Source organism: Dasypus novemcinctus, chromosome 19 (assembly GCF_030445035.2).
Source record: "Dasypus novemcinctus isolate mDasNov1 chromosome 19, mDasNov1.1.hap2, whole genome shotgun sequence".
Taxonomy (NCBI): domain Eukaryota; kingdom Metazoa; phylum Chordata; class Mammalia; order Cingulata; family Dasypodidae; genus Dasypus; species Dasypus novemcinctus.
The window spans coordinates 30,734,651-30,758,922 of NC_080691.1; the positions used below are offsets into that span (position 1 = coordinate 30,734,651).

The following is a 24,272-nucleotide window of genomic DNA, read 5'->3' on the forward strand; positions in this document are numbered from 1 at the left end:
GTTTGTTTGTAGGGTACAAAACCGGCCACCAACAATTCCTCCCATCCCTGCACACACCTGCTGCTCCTTCCATCAAGAGATGGCGTCTACTTCCCCTTCCTTTAAATCTGGGCTGTCTTTGCAACTTGTCTTGATCAAAAGATTGTTACAAAAGCGAGCGTGTTGGGAAGCAGATGTGGCTCAAGCAGTTGGGTGTCTGCCTACCACATGGGAGTCCTCAGGTTTGATTCTCAGTGCCTCCTAAAGAAGACGAGCAAGACAGTGAACTGGTATGGCAAGATGACACAACAAAAAGGGAGGGAGAAATAAATATATATGTTTTTTATATGTGAGCCTGTGCCAGACTGATACCCTAGATGGGAAGAGGCCTGGCAACTTACACTTCTCCTTTCTTGGAGACCTGAGCTGCCATGTAAGGAAGTCTAGGCTCTCCCACTGGAACAAGAAGCCACATGGAGAGAGCAGCCCTGCAGAAAAAGAAACTACATGAGACAGGCACCTGGAGAGAGGCACTTAGACACTCCAACCAAAAGCCAGCACCAATGCTCCAAACATGTGACTGAACCATTTTGGATCCTCCAGTCTCAGTCAAGTCAGGCAGAAATCATGTAGAGCCAAGAGAAGCCACCTCAAGAAGCCCTGCCCCAACAGCAGATAAAATCATGAGAAAATATAACATTTTTCAAAGACCTAACTTTTAGAAATGGGGGAAAGGTTAAGTGGTTGCCAGGGATTAGGGACTGGGGTGGGAGTGGAGGTAGAGGATCAGCACTGGGAGAGAGGGAGGTGTGGTTATAAAATCCAGCATAAGAAATACTTTTGGTGTTGAACCTGTTTACTACCTTGACTGTGGTGGAAGCGTAAACATACCAGATAATAAAATCATATAGAACTTAATAGACACGCACAAATGAATACAGTAAAGCAAGGAATCTGAGATCAATGATTATATAAATGTCAATGTCCTGGTGTGAAATTATACTACAGTTTTGCAAAATGTTTCCATTGGGAGAAACTGAGCAAAATGTACAAGGGATATCTATATTATTATTTTACAACAACATATGAAACCACAATTATCTCAAAAATTTCAATTAAAAATGGCTACTTTAATCTACTATATCTTGAAGTAGTCTATTACGTAGCAATAGATAATTAATACAAAGTAATAATATTTTAATATAATTTGTTAGCTCAGTTTTATAAGATGACTAATTGTGTGCATAACTTGATATTAACAAGTGCTATTTATTAGTATGGTGCATTATTTTTGCATAGTTTATTTGCATTTGACCAAACAGGTCTCATTACATACAGCCATTATCCTTTCAACTTGCTAGAGTGAAATGGGAGGAGACAAAAGCCAGATATGAAAAAAAACAAATTAAAAGACACACATTCTCCACATTTTAACATCTCTAAAAATTAGAGTGCATCATATATTTGGCAGCATTTTTTTCTTTTTTCATGGTACATAAAATAATGGTCCATCTTATATCAACAGTACTATACTTGCTGCAATATATTATTTTAAATGCTACGTCTTTAAATAGTCCGAATATGTATTTACCTGCATTTCAAAACAAAAGTTTTATATTTTCTATATATTATTCTTAGCTGTCTAAACACTGAATGTGAAAATCCGCACTATATTTGAGCTTAGTCCTTTTATATTTATACAGTAACATTCCATTTATTATCAAAAGGGATTTAGAAATGAATAGAAAAGGTGAAAGCCCAACATGATGTTTATAACTAGCAGTATTATTATGTGGGTATGAAAATGGTTTAACGGCAAAGTTTAAGGTCATGTATATCACTAAAAGGAAAGCTAAAAAATGTAACATGGAACTGTATAGCATAGTAAAACTGCATATGAAATATGAATATGGGAAAAATTGCATACGTAAAACCATTTTTCTATGAAGTTGAACAAATGTATGTTTTTTTAAAAGATTTATTATTTATTTTTCTCCCCTTCCCCACCCCACCCCCAGTTGTCTGCTCTCTGTGTCCATCTGTTGTGTATTCTTCTGTGTTATGCTAACTGAAACTAGACACAAAGTACTATATAGTGTACGATTCCATTTATATAAAATGTAAATATAAATTTATGAAGATGAAAAGATATTAGTGGTTATGTAGGGCTGAGGAAGAAATGTTAAGGGGTAAAGAGCTTTTCTTTTTGGAGTAATGAAATTGTAAAATTTTTTGAGGTATGAATGAATGTACAACACTGTGATTATACTAAAAGTCACTGATTATATACTTTGGATAGATCACATGGTATATGAATATATCTAAAAACTGCTTAATAAAAACCAAACAAACAAAAAAAGGGAATGAGATTCCTAAGCAATGAAAGATAACTAAAATTTACCACTTCGAGTATCACAATTGCATTAAACAATTTATAAAAACACCCATTCATCATTCAACAAGTATTTACCAAATACACACTACACACCCACTAATTAGAATCCTCTTTTTTACAAAGGGAAAAAACCTACAACATGGCAGAGACTCCAACCTTCTTCCCAACATCTATTCTTCTCTACCTCCTCCTTGGTAAGGGAATCCTGATGTTTAAAAGAATTTATTTCCCAAACTTTCTTGCCACTAGGTATAGCAATGTGGCTAGTGACTAAGTTCTGGACAATATGGAGAGGGAGTAGTATACGTGCTGTATGGGACTTATAGCAAGTTTCATGAAAAGGGAGAAAACAAGCCCTTTTTCTCTTTCTTCTGTCTAGAATATAAAAATGATGGATGGAGTGCTAACAGCCACCTTGAACCATGAGGGAACACACTAAAGATTAACAGGCTTGGGAAACGGACTTTGGCCCAGCGGTTAGGGCGTCCGTCTACCATATGGGAGGTCCGCGGTTCAAACCCCGGGCCTCCTTGACCCGTGTGGAGCTGGCCATGCGCAGTGCTGATGCGCGCAAGGAGTGCAGTGCCACGCAAGGGTGTCCCCCGCGTGGGGGAGCCCCCACGCGCAAGGAGTGCGCCCCGTGAGGAAAGCCGCCCAGCGTGAAAAGAAAGAGCAGCCTGCCCAGGAATGGTGCCGCCCACACTTCCTGTGCTGCTGACGACAACAGAAGCGGACAAAGAAACAAAAGCAGACAAAGAAACAAGACGCAACAAATAGACACCAAGAACAGACAACCAGGGGAGGGGGGGAAATTAAATAAATAAATAAATCTTTAAAAAAAAAAAAAAAAAGATTAACAGGCTAGAAGGATCCCAGATCCTCAATGACAGTGAAATTACCATACCAGCTTGCATATTCTAGCTACCTTTTATATCAAAGAGAAATGAACTACCCTATTTAAGTCACTATTATCTTAAGTTTTTCTTATCACACATAAATGAACCTAATCCTAACTAATAAATATGGCCCAAAGCTTATCCCATAGAACCTTAGTTTTTCAAAATATCCTTTTCTTGGGGAAAAGCATTCCATCGTTAAAATTAGGATGTTAAACACTGTCCTATATTCATTAAAACCTAGAATCCGGGAAGCCAACTTGGCCCAATGGATAGGGAGTCCGCCTACCACATGGGAGGTCCGCGGTTCAAGCCCCGGGCCTCCTTGACCCGTGTGGAGCTGGCCCATGCGCAGTGCTGATGCGCGCAAGGAGTGCCGTGCCACGCAGGGGTGTTCCCCGCGTAGGGGAGCCCCACGCGCAAGGAGTGCACCCATAAGGAGAGCCACCCAGCGCGAAGGAGGGAGCAGCCTGCCGAGGAATGGCGCCGCCCACACTTCCCGTGCCGACAAGATGCAGCAAAAAGATACAGAAAACAGACAACCGGGGGAGGGGAGGGGAATTAAATAAAAAAAAAAAAGAAGTCCAAACCAAGGCATTATCAAAGCAATGTTTTCTTCCCAAAGACTGGCATTCTGGGGCTGACTGCTGGTGATCTTTAGTCCTTGGCTCCTCTGTCACAAAGCAATGCACGTGGCCTCTCCTGGCCTCTCCCTTCCCTTCCTGGTTCCACTGACCTTCAGCTTGTTGCTTCCTGTGGCTTTCTATCTGTCTGAATCTCATTCTGCTTATGAAGGACACCAATAATAAGACATTTTAATGGAAGTAACCTCATCAAAAGGTCCTACTTACAGTGGGTTCACACCCACAGGAAAGCATTAAGTTGGGTATATAGCTCCAAACCAACACAGCTGGTTAATAATTTAAACGAGAGGCAAGGATTTTTACAATATACATAAGAGGCTAGTACTAGGAACTATGAAGCAATTTAGAAAAGATGTCAGCAGATACTGAGGGAGAGGAGCTGAACATGTAATACAATCTTTTCTTTCAGAGACAGCAATACATAAAATATCATTACTTTAATTTGAACATTAGTGGTTATTAATCAGATTATTAGACTGAATTACTCTTCCAAAATCCTAATTTACTCACTCTAAGGATAAATCTGCTTTTGTCAATAGTTTTATGTACATTTATTCCTACAATACCTATGGCTAAATAGATTATCATTGTCAATTTTTCACTTTCTCCCATAGAATTATATACACACTGTTTGCTGTGTGACTTTGCAGTGCCTTCCATTGTGGGATGAATGTATTTCCCTGGTCCCACTGATACTGGATTTGACCATGTGACTTACTTTGGCCAGTGGAATTGGAAAGATTTATCAGTGTGCCAGTTCTAAGCTGAAGCCTTAAGAGACCTTGGATATTTCTACTCATCCTCCCTATACTCCTGTGATTCTACATGAGAAGAACATGCCCAGGTAGACTCTGCGTCTCAGTCTGGGTCTCAACACAAAACTTATTAAATAGACTTGAACCCAGCCAGAAGCTTAGTGTCCAGCCTGGCCTAGACAAGCAAAACTTATTTGTTATGCAGCAGAAAAATAAAAAGACTAACAGTAACAGCTATGCAAAGAAAAGTATTAAACTGGATAATTCATATGACATGTGGTAAGTCAAAGCCTATCTGCATTAAAATATCATAGTTAATTCTTCTCACGGATGCTCTGAGAAGAATGTTTAAACCATTCTTAATCGCTCCTTTGCCATGTTACTTTTCAGAGTTTGCTGGAAGAGCCATACAGAAATGCTTCTTTAGATAACCTCAAGTTGCATTCGTCATTAAAAATCCAACCCTTTTATCAAATAAGGGACTAACACTAAGCAAAGCTATAAAATACTTTATCAAAACAAATACTAAGGGGAAGTGAATGTAGCTCAACCAGTTGGACATCCGCTTTTCAATCATTAGTTAAAAAGGTTTAACAACGACCCAAGTTATTGGTGGTAGGGTGAGTTATGAGAGTCCTGTATGAGTTACGGATGTTTGTTTTGTAAGTTCACAACTATTATTATATACTTATTTGCGGCGGCTTGCTCGGTCGGTAGAGGTGGGGTCTGGCTGCGGACAAGGGGTCGGTCTCACAGGGGTTGCGCGGTTTGGCTGACGGGGTCGCCCGGCGAAGCCGGCGACGAAGGGGTCGCCCGGAGAAGCAGGCGACGAACTGGGGACAAGGGAGGCCAGGCCCTTGTCGGGGGCTCTCAGGACTGGAGGGCGCACGGCAGAAGAACTACCGCGGAGACAAGGTAAACACGCAAGTCCACTTTATTGAGGGAGAGGCAACAGTTTTATAGGGGCTGGGGAAGGCTGATTGGTCGAAGCCACGCCCTGTTCTGATTGGTTGCCGGAGAAAGGTCAGTGGGTGGTACTGGACGGGGGAGGGGTGGTGGTTAGGGATTGGCTGTCGCTGTTGCTGGGGGAAGGGGCAGGGTTTAGGGATTGGTGGCTGCTGTTGCTGGGGTGGAGGGCAGACTTGAGTTTCCCGCCCACGCCTGGCTGTTGCTGCTGTCGGGGGAGGGGAAAAGGGCAGACTGGAATTTTCCGCCCTGCGCCTGCGCAGGGAGAAAGAAGAAGAAGGGTGCCGCCCCACAGGCATCGTGTGGCGCCATCCGGGAGGAGGGGCGGCTGCGGAAGCATGGCTGCCGAGAAGGGGAGACCCGAGGGCACTCTGCGCCCATGCCGAGCTCCCTTCAGGCGTGGCGGTGAGTCCGACCAGCCACCCTATTATGGGGGCAGCGGCTTGGCCTGCCGCGGCCGCTCCCCCACCAGGCCAGCAAACCACACTTCAGCCCGAGGGGTGACCGCACTTATTGTTTATGTATATGTATGAGTAATATACTTCAATAAATTAACTAAAACAAAAAAAAACAACGTATAGACATATAAAAGGATACCCAGGAAAGGCCAGAAAGAGACAAGGTGGGTTTCTTCAGGAAAGAAAGAGTTTCTGAATTCAGTAGGTTACAGGTGCTGGCTCAAATGTAGTGAATAAGCATTAATTTTTTTCTTATCAGCTCTCCAGAAGGAGAGGTATGACACTGTGGTGAGCCCTTGCTGGATATCTTTGTCTAGCATCCATTCCTCCCTCCTTTCCTAGCAGATCTTTGGTTTAGACTGTACTCATTCTCAGCCTTAGTTTACCCCAAAACCTGACCAAAGACATATCAAAGGCACATAACCCAAGGCAGATCAATCAGGGCCAATACAATTCAATTTTGGGACTCTGTTAAAGCCATCAGGGAACTCTGTCTTGCCTAATGCCAGCACTAGCTGGACTTTTCAGTTACTATATAAAAAAAGCTTCATTATTTTATTGCTTAAATCACTGGATTTTCTGTTATTTGCATAAACTTTTAGAGTCATCAAGGAGCAAAGGTAACATTAAGATTAGGGGTATTATCAAAGTAAATCACCATCATTCCAAGAAAGTGGGCAGACTAAAAAAAAAAACAACAACAACAAACCTACTGAGCTTTCCTCAACTCATCTTAAATGTAATAAAATTTCTCTTTAAATAACCAAGGGTAGGGGAGGGAGTGGTGGCAGCAGAGGTGGTGGGTGCTCAGCTGGTACTCCTGTTCTGGCCAGAGTGAGCAGCGCAGGCACTAAGGCGGCAGCGGGGGGGCAGAGGCTTGATGGCCCCCAGATGCAGGAGAGAGGCCAGCTGAAAATGACTGAATATAAACTTGTAGTAGTTGATGTTGGTAGCGTAGACAAGAGGGCCTTGATGATATAGCTAATACATAATCATTTTGTGGATGAATATGATCCTATGATAAAGGGTTCCTACAGGAAACAAGTACTAATTGATGGAGAAACCTGTCTTTTGGATATTCTTGACACAGCAGGTCAAGAGGCGTATAGTGCAACGAGGGACCACCACTACTGAGGACTGGGGAGGGCCTGCGTGTATTTGCATAAATAATACTAAATCATTTGAAGGTATTCACCATTACAGGGAACAAATAAAAAGAGTTAAAGAGGGAAATGGACTTTGGCCCAGTGGTTGGGGCCTCCGTCTACCACATGGGAGGTCCGCGGTTCAAGCCCCGGGCCTCCTTGACCCGTGTGGAGCTGGCCCATGCGCAGTGCTGATGTGCGCAAGGAGTGCCGTGCTACACAGGGGTGTCCCCCGCGTAGGGGAGCCCCTCGCGCAAGGAGTGCACCCATAAGGAGAGCCGCCCAGCGCGAAGGAGGGAGCAGCCTGCCCAGGAATGGCACCGCCCACACTTCCCGTGCGGCTGACGACAACAGAAGCGGACAAAGAAACAAGACGCAGCAAAGGGACACAGAAAACAGACAACCGGGGGAGGGGAGGGGAATTAAATAAATAAAAATAAATCTTAAAAAAAAAAAGTTAAAGATTCTGAAGATGCACCTATGATCCTTCTAGAAAATAATGTTCTATTCTAAACAGTAGACACCAAACAGGCTCAGGACTTAGCAAGAAGTAGCAGAACTTCTTTTATTGAAACATCAACAAAGACAAGTCAGGATGGTGACAACGCCTTCCATACATTGAGAAATTTGAAAACACAAAAAAATGAGGAGGAAAGATGACAAAAAAGACAACGTCAAAGACAAAAGTGTATAATTATGTAAATACAATTTGTACTTTTTTCTTAAGTCATACTTAAGTAAAAGTGGTCATTTTTGTATATTATACTAACTGATTAGCATTTGTTTTGGCATTACCTAATTGTTTTCCTGCTCCTTGAAAACTGTTAGCTTTTATCTTGAATGCTTATTTTTAAAATGACAGTGGGAACTTTTTTTCCTCTAAGCGCCTGTATTCCCCCAGTTTTGTTTGTTTTAAAGATTTATTTTTTACTTTCTCTCCCCTTCCCCACCCCCCAGTTATCTGCTCTCTGTTTCCATTTGCTGTGTGTTCTTCTGTGTCCACCTGTATTCTTGTCAGCGGGCACCAGGAATCTTTGTCTCTTTTTGTTGCATCATCAGCTCTCCTTGTGTGCGGCACCACCTGGTGCGCTTTCTTTTGCACTGGGCGGCTCTCCTTACAGGGTGCACTCCTTGTGCTTGGGGCTCCTCTACGCGGGGGGACACCCCTGCATTGCATGGCACTCCTTGCGCACATCAGCACTGCGCATGGGCTGGCTCATCACATGGGTCAGGAGGCCCTGGGTTTGAACCCTGGACCTCCCATGTGGTAGGCGGACGCTCTAGCCCTTGAGCCAAATCCGCTTTCCCTGAGTTTTGGTTTTTGAATTAGCAATGTCTGTGAAAAGAAAATGACATTTCTGTCTTAGGGTTCTGGTGCGTGTAGTTGACTATTTCCTTTTTTTTTTAAAAAAAAAAAAGACTTTTTAAATTTATTTCTCTCCCCTTCTCTCCCCCCCCCCCACCCCCGCAGCTGTCTGCTCTCTGTATCCACTCGCTGTGTAAATTCTGTGTCTACTTGCATTATCAGTTGCACCGGGAATCTGTGTCTCTTTTTGTTGTGTCATCTTGCTGTGTCAGCTCTCCGTGTGTGCGGTGCCACCCCTGGGCAGGCTGTGCTTTTTTTGCATGGGGTGGCTCTCCTTGTGGGGCTCCCCTACGTGGGGGACACCCCTGCATGGCACAGCACTCCTTGCGTGCATCAGCACTGCACGTGGCCCAGCTCACCACACAGGTCAGGAGGCCCTGGGTTTGAACCCTGGACCTCCTATATGGTAGGTGGATGCTCTTATCAGGTGAGCCATGTCCACTCTTCCCCTACACCCCCCCTTTTTTTTTAAACCAACTGTAAACTTCAGTGTGAAACAAATTGATGAAACTTTCAAATCATCCTCATTCTGTGTTTTACCTAGGCACAGACATGGATTAATTACTAATTGTAACTTCAGTTGAGACTTCATGATTGGTTTTAATAGAACATCAAGAGAACATAAACCTGCAGACTTGTTTTACACTCATCTTCTAGGCATGTCCTAGAGGTTCAGATAAACCTTAATGACTGTAAAGTTACACTGTTGACAGGTTTCCCCCTCCTCTTTCTACTGTTATTTGTCATAGCCACTCTCCCCAAAATGTTATAATTTTTCTATAAAAAGGGGAAAAATGGGGAAAAAAGCAAGGCAATGCAAAATATTAGAAGATCTTTTACTTTCCTCATTAGATTAATTCCTACAAGACTTCTAATAGCTTTTCCTTTTAAGGTAGACCCAGTGTGTAATGGGAATTATAGCAACCATCTTGGGGCTATGTTTACATGCTATTAAATTTCTGTAATAACTAAAAAAATTTTTAACATGTACAGAAAATACTCATAGGAATTAAACATAGTCTCCCTTTGTCAGACTGCCCTTTCTTATAACTTTAAATATATATATATATATATATATATTTTAAAAGATTTATTTATTTATTTAATTTCCCCCCTTCCCCTGGTTGTCTGTTCTTGGTGTCTATTTGCTGCGTCTTGTTTCTTTGTCCACTTCTGTTGTCGTCAGCGGCATGGGAAGTGTGGGCGGTGCCATTCCTGGGCAGGCTGCTCTTTCTTTTCACGCTGGGTGGCTTTCCTCACGGGCGCACTCCTTGCGCGTGGGGCTCCCCCACGCGGGGGACACCCTTGCGTGGCACCGCACTCCTTGCGCGCATCAGCACTGAGCATGGCCAGCTCCACACGGGTCAAGGAGGCCCGGGGTTTGAACCGCGGACCTCCCATATGGTAGACGGACGCCCTAACCACTGGGCCAAAGTCCATTTCCCTAAATATATTTTTGAACTTAAGTCTTTGAAAATAGTTTTAATTCTGGTAGAGATGTTAAAGATTATTTGGGTGATTCATCTTATTTTAGTAGATGTTAAAGAGGCCGAGATTGCTAGTCCAGGTCCCTGTATCTTTGGGCCTGGCACTGAGAGATTCATTGCTCTAGACTGTACCCCTAGGGTCATCCAGTGTTGTCATGCATTGTTTGGTCCAAAATGGGGACTAGGAGAGAGTTGTTTAGTTCAGCAAATAATTCTCACTATGGAATCCTGTTGACATATCTGGAGCATCACTTTTAACAAAAGAACAGAACTTTAAAAAATATGTATTATTAAATGTTAACTCAAGAGCTGAGATGAGGGAGAGGCAAGACTATTTTTAAACAGTAAGTGAAAGAATGTCAAGATCTCTAATTTTGGTGGGTTTTCTTAACAATGGCTAAAGTAATATTTCATGAACATTTCACAAATCCAGTTCATATCTAAGGATATCAAATGGCTAAAAAAAATGATAAATTAATAAACTGATTCAATGATTCCTTTAAAATGTTAGTAACTGAAAATAGTTCAGAGGAAGCAGGTATGGCTCAAATGATTGAGCTCCTGCCTCCTACAAAGGAGGTCCTGGGTTCAGTTCCTTAGCGCCTCCTGAAGAAACAAAAAAAACAAGCAAAACAAATGAGAAAACCAACTCAGGGAAGCTGATGTGGCTCAGTGGTTGAGTGCCAGCTTCCCACATAACAAGGTCCTGGGTTCAATCCCTGGCCCCCGGTACCTCATAAAAAGATGGAAAATTAGAAGTGGGATAGTAATGAAGTGAAAATATCTCTGGAGTAGAAGAAAGGAGACTTAGATTCTAGTTATGCGTGTTTTAGACCTCTGATTCTGGGCAACCACTTAACTGTTCATTTCTTCATATTAAAAAAAGCCATCTCAAAAACTCTACTTAGCTTTACAGTTATATGATTTACATTCATTTTATTTAAGGATACCTCTATAAAATACAACCTATAACTTTTTCTCTTACCTGCCCTAGCCACCCAGATGTCCTGCAAACTTGGTAATTTTTCTTCTAATACTTTTAATTTCCTTAATCTCAAGACTTATTGCTGCTATGGATCCCCCCATGAAGGCTTCCATCAAATCATAACAAAATGCCCTACATCTCATTTCTCTGGGACTCAAGATAATCTGACATCCTAGGATTTGACCTAATAGCTAATCTTAAGGTAGTTGCAGTAGCAATTTAATCTTGACCCTTTCAATATCATCTTTTACTGCCTGACCCAGTTAAGGTAGGAATTTTCAAACATGTTATGAGTACAGAACCTTATTCAGTGGAAGAAGAATGTTATATAAAGGTTATCCTGAAAAAATTCCTTAAATTATCTACAACTAGGATAAGTCCTGGTAACAGTGATACATTCCAATGTTTGATAATTAAAATCTTTTTACAATGAAAAATACCTTAAAATTTAATACAAAGCTTATTTTTTAATCAGTTTTCATTCAACAAATATTTGAGTGCCTACTAGATATCAGGCACTATGCAAGGCACTGGGGTTATTTTAGTATCCCCAGACAAGGGACATAATCTTGTTCTTAAGTATGGTAATATTCAATAGTGGTCTATAATATCTTAGTGAGGGACTTGGCACATGACCCAGTGATAGCACCAATGCATACCTTAGTTTTGCAAAGAAAAGATTTGGTCTCTAAGGTTTCTTCAAGTTCTAAAATAGTTTTTGTATGATTCAAATGCAACTGTTTAATCAAGCTATTTCATACAAATCACTTTACTTCATTGTTTTAAAGGTGTAAACATGATTATACTGATTTTTTATTTGGCATAACTACGTGATTCTATTGGGACAATTATAGTACATATTACACTGTACACCAGATAATAATATTAAAATTCCCAAGTATGTAATATTCTAGTTTGTCTCTGCATAATTAATTAAAATACAGTTTTAAAAAAATTAAATACTGAATTCTAAAATAGTTTTTTCTGGATACAAATAAACAAGTGCTGAACTAAGTCACAGAAAAGGAAACTTCTTGTTCTGTGTAAAACTCAATATGATTTCTGAAATACTGTGCTAAATTATAGATTTATGGAACACTGTCTAGGCAGGATATTAAAATGTATGCAATACCTACCTCCTCCTCGTCTCTACACAACAGAAAGAAATGACTATACTTCAAGAATTGCGGTGTGAAACTGAGGGAAGTTTTAAGACTCTTGAATTTTTGATGTAGTGGGATAATTTTTTGGTAAGACAGTGGTAATTATCCTTTATTACATGAATTTTGAATGGTTTGACAAAAATGTTTTTGTAGAGATTTTAAAAAGAGATAATCCCAGAAACAAAATAAATGTTGTATTATTACAGTCTTAAAGATAAAAATACTTACTGAGGTTGAAAAATTTGCTAAAATATGTAGTCAAATATATTTGAATGAATATTCCCAATTAGGAATTGTAGGTTCTAGTTTAGCTGAATCACACACACTGCACTGGAATTTAGAACCTAACTAAAACCTTTGCCTCCAATGCACAGTTTTGTCCTAACAGACATAAAAAGTTTTTGAGGCATGGTAAGTTGCAATTTGCACAAGTTCATCTCATTTGTCAAAAATAATCTCTTCATGATTGTGTATTGATTTTTTAAAAACCTAGCAGTTACCTTAAAGTTGAATTTATATTTAATAACTTATATGTTAATATTGGGAGTACGAATTCTGCATTGAGAAACTGAATTGTATTCAGCTGTTAGCTGTAAATTCAATTAGAATATGAAAACTGTTTTTAATTAGAGAAATTGTAAATTTACAGAAAAATCATGAAGAAAATACAGAATTGCAGTATAACCCCTCTCCCCATAATTAACATTTTGTATTAGTGTTGGTACCTTCGTTATAACTGATGAATGAAAATTATTTTTCTCTGAAGTCATGTTCACATTCATTCTTGAAGACTAATCTTAACTTCATTAAGAAATATATTTTTAATAGTTTTAAGTGCCTATTTGGTATGATAATAGGTAACTTAGATGAGATCAGGGGAAAAAAAGTTATTACCTACAGAAATGTCAATTATAGAGAGTTCCTACCTCGCCACCCTCCCTCCAAGAATGGGTTACATAATGTTTTCTTAATGTAACATATTTACCTGAAATGCACTTTAACAAAATAGTATAAACTGAAACCTGCACATTTTGTATATAATGTTTTGTATGCGTATTGGGGAGGGGAGGAGATATAAGCAGCGTGATCCAGTTGTCTTTCATCATTTGGTTGCACTGATCTAGTAACACTGGTCTCATCAAGCATTAAATTTAAAATAGACCTCTCTTTTAATTAAAATTAACTCTTTTTTTTCCCATACCCCCTCTCCCCCCACCCTCCACTGTCTGCTCTCTCTGTCCATTCGCTGTGTGTACTTCTGTGTCTGTTGTATTCTCATTAGGTAGGTGGTTCCAGGAACCCATCCTGGGACCTTCTGGAGCGGGAGAGAGGTGATCATTCTCTTGCTTCACCTCAGCTCCCTAGTTCGCTGCATCTCGTACTGTCTCTTCTCTGTGTCTCTTTTTTGTTGCATCATCTTGCTGCACCAGCTCTCTGTGTGAGCAGCTCCACTCCTGGGTGGTCTGCCCTCCTGTGCAGAGCTGCACTTCTTGCGCAGGGGCCACTCCTTGCACGGGGGGCATCCCTGTGCAGGGCTACACTACTTGCACACGGCAGCATTCCACATGGGCCAGTTTGCTACATGGAACCAGGAGTCCCTAGGTATCAAACCCTGGACCTCCTATATGGTAAGCAAAATCTCTATCCATTGAGCCATGTCTGCTTCCCTAAAATTAACTTTTAAATGCTTATAGGAGTACATGTTTGAAGTGACCTGAAATTTGTAATATTTTTGTCATGAACTATACTTCTAATTATTGTAATGTAATAAAATTAGTTATGGTGAAAAAAAATAAATAAGGGTAGGAAATAGCCTATCAAAATCTCTAGCTCCATGGTTAAATGTTTTTTTCAGTATTTAGATGTATCTGACAGATTCCATTTACTGGACTAGTCAATAGTTACCTCACTTAAGAAACAATACAATAGACTTTTTTTTTTTAAGGTTTTCTTTATTTCCCCCACTTCCCCTCCTCCCATCCTGTTTTTGTTGTCTGTGTTGTCTTGTCTTCTCATTTTCTCTCCTCTAAGATTCACCAGAATTCGATCCTGGAGACCTCTAATGGGGAGAGAGGTTCCCTGTCAATTGTACCACTTCAGCTCCTGGTTTCTGCTGTGCTTCACCTTGACTCTTCCCTTGTCTCTCTTTTGATGCACCATCATCTTGCTTCATGACTCACTCCCATGGTCACTGGCTCGCCATGCGGGCACACTTTCTCTTCTTTTTCACGAGGAGGTCCCAGGGATTGAACCCAGGTCCTCCCATATGGTAGGCAGAAGTTCTATCACTTGAGCCACATCCGCTTCCCATGACAGACTTGAAAATGATACAGTCACTTTGGAAAACAGTTTGGCGGTTCTTCAAAAGACACCATAGACCCAACAATCCCATTGCCTAGGTTTATTCCCAGAAGAACTTAAAACCTATGTCCACACAGAAAAATATGTGCACTAATGTTCGTAACAGCATTGTTCATAATACCCAAAAAGCAGAAATAACTCAAATGTTCATCAACTTTAGAATGAATGAACAAATGTGGATATCCATACAATGGAATATTTTTGGCCATAAAAAATGATTTTATGTGATCTATGTATCTTTAAAAAAAAAAAAGACAATAATAAGAAAAAAAAGAAATGAGTACTGATACATACTATAATATGAATGAAGGCATTATGCTAAGTGAAAGAAATTAGACAAGAAAGGCTATTGTATGATTTAATTTATATGACATGCCCAGAATAAGCAAATTCACAGAGACAGAGGGAAGAGGGGAATGGGGAGTGACTTCTAATGGGTATGAGTTTCTTTTGGAGATGATGAAAATTAGTGCTACTGGTTGGAAAACGGAACACCACTGAACTGCACATACCTTAAAAGGGTGGGTTTTATGATATGTGAATTATATCTCAATATTAGCCACTGTTTATAAACATAGGAAAAAAAAACTGAATTGTTCAGCTTTTCATTATTCACTTATTTCCTTTGCTAGTGCCAGGGATTGAACCCAGGACCTCCAATGTGGGAAGGTGGTACTCAACCACTGAGCCACATCGGCTCCCCTGAGTTGATGGGCTTTTTTTGGTTTGTCTGCTTACTGTTTTTCTTTTGTAAGGAGGCACTGGAGAACCTAACCCAGGACCTCCCATGGGGAAGCAGGCACTCAACCGCTTGAGCAACATCCACTTTCCTGATAGTGCACTTTTAAGTGAAAAGGATAACATATGCAAAATGTTATTATAAATAATATTTATATGTTATTATAAATATCTGAAACCTTCATATTACAAGAGGGTGAGGAATAAAAGGCCAAGTTACATATTTCCCCTAATAAGAATATAAAAAAGAGAACTGTCTTAATGTGTTCATTCATGTACATTAGATTGTAAGGAAAGAGTTAAGTTTAATTTTCACATCAAGGGGAAGCCAGAGCTGGCTCTGCAGTTGGAGGAGGGATGGAAAAGGGTTCTAGTGGATTTGGTGCCAAGAATTTGAAAAGTGGCGCCAGGAGTGAAAGTGGTGCCAAGTCTGCCCAACCTGCCAAATGTGGGGACCAGGGGAGCAGAGACTCAGAGCAGAAACAATGTAAGTTACTTAGATCTCTCGGATAGGCTGTAACTCCTAAAGTACCTAATCAATGGAGAACAGGGGAGGAACCAGTGTGTTAAGTTTAGAGTATAAATATCACTGTTTCTTGCTGTTTGGTGCACCAGCCATTTTATCCAGGTCGTGCGCCCATTCTTATAAGACCGTTAATAAAATTCTTTTCTCCTCCACAATCAGGTGAGCGTTTGTTCTCTTACAGGTGCAGCTTTCTTTCTAACAGGGTTAAATTACTTGATTGTATAAAGTTAGAAGTTTTGGAATATGAAACAAAATGTATTAAATGGGCAAGTCCCCATTTGTGCTTTATGTACAATCAGTCCAATGTTACAAAAACAATAACCCCTTTTTATCCTAATCTATTCCATTTCTGAGTATGGAAAGGGAAAGGTTAGTTAGGTAGTGAAAACTGAATTTTCTTTGGTTAGAGAAGTTCAATATCTGACTACCTACCAATTATGACTTTACTTCAAAGCCAAGTAAGTTATCAACTTAATACACCTTTCTGTTTTGACCACAAATTGACTGAGTCACACAAAACTATCAGTTATATATATAAATATGCATGAGCACTATTGGACATTTAGGGCAAATTTTGACATTTCATAGGTATTGTGCCCTCAGTGTCAATCATGCCCTAGTAAGTCTGAGGATTCTGCAAGGTGAATTAATTTTGATAACCAACACAAACTACCTGCATCTCTTCTGCTGGACTATGCCAGTTCAAACAGGAAAATAAAGCAAAACAAAAAGCATAATGGCAAAGTGTATTAGTTAGCTAAAGGGGTGCTAACGCGAAATACCAGAAATTGGTTGGTTTTTATAAAGGGTATTTATTTGGGGTAGGAGCTTATACATACCAGGCTATAAAGCGTAAATCACTTCCCTCACCAAAGTCTATTTTCATGTGTTGCAGCAAGATGTCTGCCGATGTCTGCAAGGGTTCAGGTTTCCTGGGTTCCACTCTTCCACGGTCTTGCTTCTCTCTGGGTTCAGGGTTCCTCTCTTCCCAGGGCTTGCTTCTTCCTGGGCTCCTCCTGAGGCTTGCTTCTGTTTTCTCTGTGAGCTTACTTTCCAGGGCTCCAGCTTAAGGCTTCAGCATCAAACTCCAACATCAAACTTTAACATCAAAAACCCTCACCTTGTCCTTTGCTATGCCTTTTATCTGTGAATCCCCATGCACCAAGGGGTAGGGATTCAACGCTCTAATGACATGGCCCAATCAAAGCCCTAATCTTAACTTAAACACACCCAGGTAAGACCAGATTATGTACATAATCCAATATCTATTTTTGGATTTCATAACCATATCAAACTGCTACACTCCATCCTCTTAATTAAAAAAAGACATTACAATATTTTAAAAAAACCTTAAATCAGTAACAATGCAAGCACTAAATCATATCACAATCAATTTAAAGAAATACAGTTTGTCTTGGGACAAAGTCCTGTCTGCTATGCATCTCTGAAACTTAAAAAAAGAATTTGGGAAGCGGACTTGGCCCAGTGGTTAGGGTGTCTGTCTACCACATGGGAGGTCCACAGTTCAAACCCTGGGCCTCCTTGACCCATGTGGAGCTGGCCCATGTGCAGTGCTGATGCGCGCAAGGAGTGCCGTGCCACGCAGGGGTGTCCCCCATGTAGGGGAGCCCCACATGCAAGGAGTGCGCCCCGTAAGGAGAGCCGCCCAGCGCGAAAGAAAGTGCAGCCTGTCTAAGAATGGCACTGCCCACACGGAGAGCTGACACAACAAGATGATGCAACAAAAAGAAACACAGATTCCGGGGCTGCTGACAACAGAAGCAGACAAAGACGACGACGCAGCAAATAGACACAGAGAACAGACAACCGGGGCAGGGCAGGGTGGGGGAGGTGGGGGTCAGGGGGGATGGGGAGAGAATTAATTAATTAATTAATTAAAAAATAATTCATCTGTTTCCAATACACCAATGGGCAAAGGATAAACATTTTCACTACAATAAGGAAAAACTGGGAGGGAAACATGAGTCACCCATCCTCTACAATTCAGTAAACCTGCAGGGCATCCTCCATTAGATTTCAGTCTGAGAGTCATTCTTAAGATGATGTTTTCTTCTTCTTGGTGCCTTATGGGAACCCACCCTTTCAACATGCTTGCCCAATGGCCATTTTCTTGGTTGCACCCTCACCAAGCATCTGGGTGTCAACCAAGCTCCAGACCTAACCCTCCAAGAGTGTTGGGGTGACTGCCACACCTTACCCAATCTCTGGGTTACAGTCTTAACCCCCCTAGTAGAGTGATGTGAAAACATTTCCCCTAACCTTTGGCAAACAGGCTCAACCCTCTCAGAACAACAAGTTGACAACCTGGCCTTCCCTAATCCATGGGGGACAGGTCCACCCCTCTCAGACCTGCGGGGTGCTGACCTTACAGGCCATAATCCTTAGGGAATGTGCTCCACCTTCTCTGTACTCTGGGGCAGCAAAACTCTCCCAGAACATGGGTGGGAACATCCACCCTCTTCAACTGCTGGTGTAAACACGCCCTCTCTGAACATATAGGTGGGGTTCCTCTCTCTGCCCAAGGTGATGTCCTAATTCCAGATCTCAGCTTACAAGGTTTTCCTCTTAAAGCTGTTTCTCCTTCAATCTCTCCTTTCCATGTCCCTTTTAGTCCAAGCTGGCAATGGTTCTGTTCATACAGCTCTCTCAAAAACCTTGTTGGTTTCGCATGCAAGAAACAGGGGTCCAAGCCATCAGACAGTAAGACTTTCCACAAGTCTTTCTGAGATAATTGCATCTTCAATCCTGATTTGCAAGTTCCAAGATTAGTTAAGTCCTCCAATGGGGCACTTTCATCTGGCATCTTGATTTCCAGAGGCTTGGAATTTCCAGAATCAGTTTCTGTTTTCTTTGTGCCTCAGTACGTATCTCTCATCTAGCATTTTGCTATAAGTTGCAAGCAGAAGCCAAGCCGTTCTCTGGGTTTACTTTGGAAATTTCTTCAGCTAAATGCCCAGGCTTGCCATTTTCAAATTCTGCCCTCAAAAAAAACACCAGGAGTTAATCTTGCTAAGTTTAAAACATGGATCACCTTTCCTCCAGTTTCCAATAACAGATTCATCATTTACTTCTAAGGTATCATAAAAAGACTCTTTACCATCCATAGTGCTATCAACAGTCTCTTCAAAGCAATCCAGGCCTTTTTCATCAAGCATCTCACAATTCCTCCAAAAAAATACTCCTTACCCATTTATAAAACCAATCTAACATTTCGGTAATTGCAAAAGCACTTCCCCACTTCCGGTTCCAAATTCTGTATTAGTCATCCAAAGGGGTGCTGATGCAAAATACCAGAAATTTTTGGTTGGTTTTTATAAAGGGTATTTCTTTGGGGTAGGAGCTTACAGATACCAGGCCATAAGCACAAGCTACTTCCCTCACCAAAGTCTATTTTCACGTGTTGTAGCAAGATGGCTGCCAACATCTGCTAGGGTTCAGGCTTCCTAGGTTCCTCCCTTTCAGGGTCTTGCTTCTCTCTGGGTTCAGGGTTCCTCTCTTCCCAGGGTTTGCTTTTTCCTGGGCTCGGGGTTCCTCTCTTCCTGGGGCTTCCTTCTGTTTTCTCTGTAAGCTTACTTTCCAGGGCTCCAGCTTAAGGTTTCAGCATCAAACTCCAACATCAAAACTCCAACGTCGAAAACCCCCAACTCTGTCCTTTGCCATGTCCTTTGCCAACGCCCTAATGACATGGCCCAGTCAAAGCTCTAATCATAACTTAATCACGCCCAGGTACAGACTAGATTACAAACATAATCCAATATCTATTTTTGGAATTCATAACCATATCAAATTGCTACACAAGGAGAAAAGAAGTACTCAGTTTCTGAAATAACGGGTAAGAAGCATGCACAGCAAGTTGGTACTTTTTACTTAAAGGAGAGAGAACATAGTCAAAAAAGTCCCCCAACAGTCTACTAAATTGATAAAGGTGGTAATGCCAAGAGGCACCATGAAATTAAAGACATCTATAGACAAATATCAGACACTCTTTTTCCTCAACCTAAGATAGTTGCACAAGATTATACTATAGGGGAGCAGGTGTGGCTCAAGTGGTTAAGCGCCTGCTTCCCACATGGGAGGTCCAAGGTTCCATCCTGGTGTCTCCTCAAAGACAACAACAAGCAAATAAATGAAAAAACAACCAACTCAGCAAAGTCCATGTGGCTTAGTAGTTAAGCACCAGCTTCCCACATACAAGGTCCCAGGTTCAATTCCAAGCCCTGGTACCTTTAAAAAATAATAATAATTATACTATACACCAAGAAGCTACAGGTGGGGTGGAGGGGAATTTTACTGACAGTTTATATAAAACACAGTATTAAAGACAGAGCCCTAGCAAACATTCCCAGTTAATGAAAAAAATGCCAAGGAGACATTTTTTTAAATGCAGAAGAAAAGTACCTGCTGAGCAGTGGTTTGGAAGCTGCAGGAGGCAATACATGAAAAGAAACTGCAAATGTGCCTTTTACACTATTGCTAGCTTGTATATTAAATTACAAACTCAGACTGGTAAATTGAGCCACTTAGCACATCACCAGGAGTGCAACCACCTGAATGACCTTTGTGCCTATGCGCTATTCAAGAATATTCACATAGTAATGGATCACAGTTCTACGAACATATGCCTGGGTCCACAGGTGGAAAATATATAAATTATAGTGATATCTCTATAGATCCACATTAGGAACAAAGTACGTATTTGCTATCGCTCTTCTCTCTTAGAAAATATAATTACCTATTATCACTATATGGTATAATCCTTTGTGACTTAATCTTCACTTCTATTCTCTCCTACACCCTTTCAGATGCTCTTATCAACAGAGAGATTGAGGGGTTAAGAAGTTTGTTTGTTTGTTTTGTTTATTATTAGCAGTAGTATTAAAATACTGAAAATGGGCGGCAGACTTGGCCCAGTGGTTAGGACATCTGTCTACCACATGGGAGGTCCGCGGTTCAAACCCCGGGCCTCCTTGACCCGTGTGGAGCTGGCCCATGCGCAGTGCTGATGCGCGCAAGGAGTGCCCTGCGACACAGGGGTGTCCCCCACATAGGGGAGCCGCATGCACAAGGAGTGCGCCCCATAAGAAGAGCCGCCCAGTGCGAAAAGAAGTGCAGCCTGCCCAGGAATGGTGCCGCACACACGGAGAGGTGACACAACAAGATGACGCAACAAAGAGAAACATAGATTCCCGTGCCGCTGACAACAGAAGCAGACAAAGAAGACACAGCAAATAGACACAGAGAACGGACAAGCAGGGTGGGGGCGGGGAAGGGGAGAGAAATAAATAAATAAAATCTTAAAAAAAAAATACTGAAAATGCGCTAATGACTGAAGTGATGAATGCACAGCTTTGTGATTATACTAAATACCACTGTACACTTTAGATGAATTGTATGATTTATTACTATGTATCAATAAAATCTATTTTTAGATGTCAAATAAATCTATGTATTATTTGACATCTCCAATTGGCTAAAAAGATAATAAATAACTCTCAAAGCTAATGTCACTGTTGTTTTAGATAACTTGAACTCTCAGTAGCATTCAGCAGTTTCCATTCCTCCTTGAAACTTTCAATTTTTTATTTATCCAATGCCTCAGTCCATTGGTTTCTTCCTAATACCTCACTAGCTATGCCTTCTCAGTCACCTTTGCTGGCTTTTTCTTCTCTACACAACTTCAAAATAATGAAGTACTCCAGGACACTGAATCTCTTCCTCTTCTTAATCTACACAATTTCCCTAATGATTTTATCAAGTCCAAGGGTTTTTAATACTTGCTTTCTGCTGCTTAATCCCAAATCTACACCTCTAGACCTGGCCTCTCCATGGAACTCCAAAGCCACATAAATTCAATTCTTATTTGACAACACCAATTGGCTAGTAATTGGTATCTTAAAGTGGACATAATAGAATGTTCCGTTTTCCTCAAAAACCTGTTCCTCCTCCAGTTTTCACCCTATCAAGTAAAGAAAGGCACCATCCATCCTGATCTTCAAGTCAAAATCTACAAGTGAACAGATCATTCCTCCAAAACATTTATCTATCTCCACTATTAGCACCTGAATTCAGTCAGCACCACCTCTATCCTGAACCATTGGCAAGAGCCTCCTAAATTGCTCTCTACTTACTCTCCAAACTCCTCCCTTACCCCATAACCACTCTTCAGATCCAAATTGCATTATGTCATGTCTCTGTTTAAAATCCTCCAATGGCTTCCCACTATCCTGATAAAATACAAACTCCAATCTGACACGGAGCTTAGCTTTGTTCCCTATGCTGCTGCCACTGCCACCACCATACCACCTGGCCACAAACACTGGGTTTCAGCCTCACTGACCTTTCTGTTTCTGAATCCTCAGCTCATTTTACCTTAGGACTTTAAGATATGCTTCCTCTAATCTTTGCATGGCTGGCCTTGTTATTCAGCTTAAATGTTACCTTCTCTGATGGGCATTTTCTGCCTACCGAATTTCAGAGTCATGCCAATCACTGTATCATCCCATTTTAATTCTATGCTTAGTAATTCATTATTGATATTTTTATTATTTGTTTATTGTTCACCTCTACTTCCCACCCCAGCCAGAAGGTGAGCTCCACAATAGCAGGAGCCTTGCTGCCTTGTTCATCTTTTTTTTTTTTCAGGTACCCAGGTCAGAAATTGAACCCAGAACCTCGTATGTGGGAACCCAAAGCTCAACCACTGAGTCATATCAGCTCCCCTGAGGTGTTTTTTTGTTGTTGTTTGCTTGTTGTTTTTTTGTTTGTTTTTATAGGAGGCACCTGGAACCAAACCTGGGACCTCCCATGTGGGAAGAAGGCATTCAACTGCTTAAGCCACATCTGCTCCACAAAAGCTATGCTTTTAATGTTTTAAATTGATGAAATAAACTTGTACAATCTCTGGTTTACTTACACACAGCTGCTATTTCCATTTAAAATAATTGTCTTAGAATTCTAAAGCCAGAACACATTGGATTTTATAGTCTACGGAGTATAACTAGTGAGGCAGGGATGCTGTTTTGCTTATTTAGAGTATGTTATTTAAGACTGGAAAGAGAAACAAGTATTAAAACTGGATTTCTGGGAAACGGACTTGGCCCAGTGGTTAGGGCGTCCGTCTACCACAAAGGAGGTCCGCGGTTCAAACCCCGGGCCTCCTTGACCCGTGTGGAGCTGGCCCATGCGCAGTGCTGATGCGCGCAAAGAGTGCCATGCCACACAGGGGTGTCCCCCGCGTAGGGGAGCCCCACGTGCAAGGAGTGCTCCCGTAAGGAGAGCCGCCCCATGCGAAAGAGAGTGCAGCCTGCCCAGGAATGGCACCGCCCACACTTCCCGTGCTGCTGACAACAACAGAAGCGGACAAAGAAACAAGACACAGCAAATAGACACAGAGAACAGACAACAGGGGTGGGGGGGGGGGGGTGTGGAGAAATAAATAAATAAATCTTTTTTTAAAAAAAAACTGGATTTCTTTTAAAACCTATAACAAATTAGATAAAACTTCTTAAAAATATAATAACAAAGTTCTCAAGAAAAATATCCAATTACTTTTATTTTTAATTTAAAATAATGGATTGGAGAAAGCTGGCAAAATAGAATGGAAGTAGTCTAGAGTTTTGAGCCTTTAGTTGATTCATTTATAAAGTTTCTAAACCAGCTTTATAGAAACTCTTAGAACAGATTCCATTATTTTTGTTTGCCAGTAAGAACACAGGAATAAAAAACCCAAGAGAGCTCATAGGGTGAAAGTATGGAGGCTTCTTTCAGATCCTCATCTGGGTATTTATATTTTGACAGCAAACTTTGTGGTTAAGCTTGTGCAGCAATTAAGTAGAGTGTTTATAACTTAAATCTCAATGGACTTTACTAAGATTTCCCCTAAGACTCAGGAAGAAGTGAAATAGGATTCTGACTTAGGGGCACACATAAATCAAGTTTTACATGAATATGTGCACCGAGAGCCTCAAGCTTTGTTATGTACAGAACTAAACATAAGGAAAAAAGGGGAAAAGAAGATTCAAACAAATAAAATAAACCCAAAGAAAGAAAGATGCAACGCTGATTGCAACACTAACTAGGAATGGAGGGAGTGGGGAAAGAAAGAGAAAGAAAAAAAAAAAGATTAATTTAGTTAGGCTCAGTGGAGAGGCTGGAAATATGAATTCAGTTTATTTTTAAAGTAAACATTTGAACTAGCCTTTCTGCTTCTTCTTCTTGAGATACCAGGGGCTGGGGATTGAACTTGGGACCTCGTATGTGGGAAGCCAGAGCTCAACCACTAAGACACTGGCTTCCCTGTGTTGGTTATTTTTTTGTTTTGCTTGTTGTTTTTGTTATTTTTTTTTCCAGGAGGCACGGAGAACTGAACCTGGGACCGCCCATGTGGG

At 41.0% G+C, this 24,272-nt stretch overlaps 1 protein-coding gene and 1 pseudogene across 1 annotated transcript in view; one reads left to right on the forward strand and one right to left on the reverse strand.

Moving 5' to 3' along the window:
- Window positions 1-24,272, reverse strand: part of SPPL3 (signal peptide peptidase like 3) — a 146,594-nt gene that overhangs the window by 82,496 nt on the left and 39,826 nt on the right. The window lies entirely within an intron of this gene.
- Window positions 6,962-7,940, forward strand: LOC131274582 (GTPase KRas-like; annotated as a pseudogene).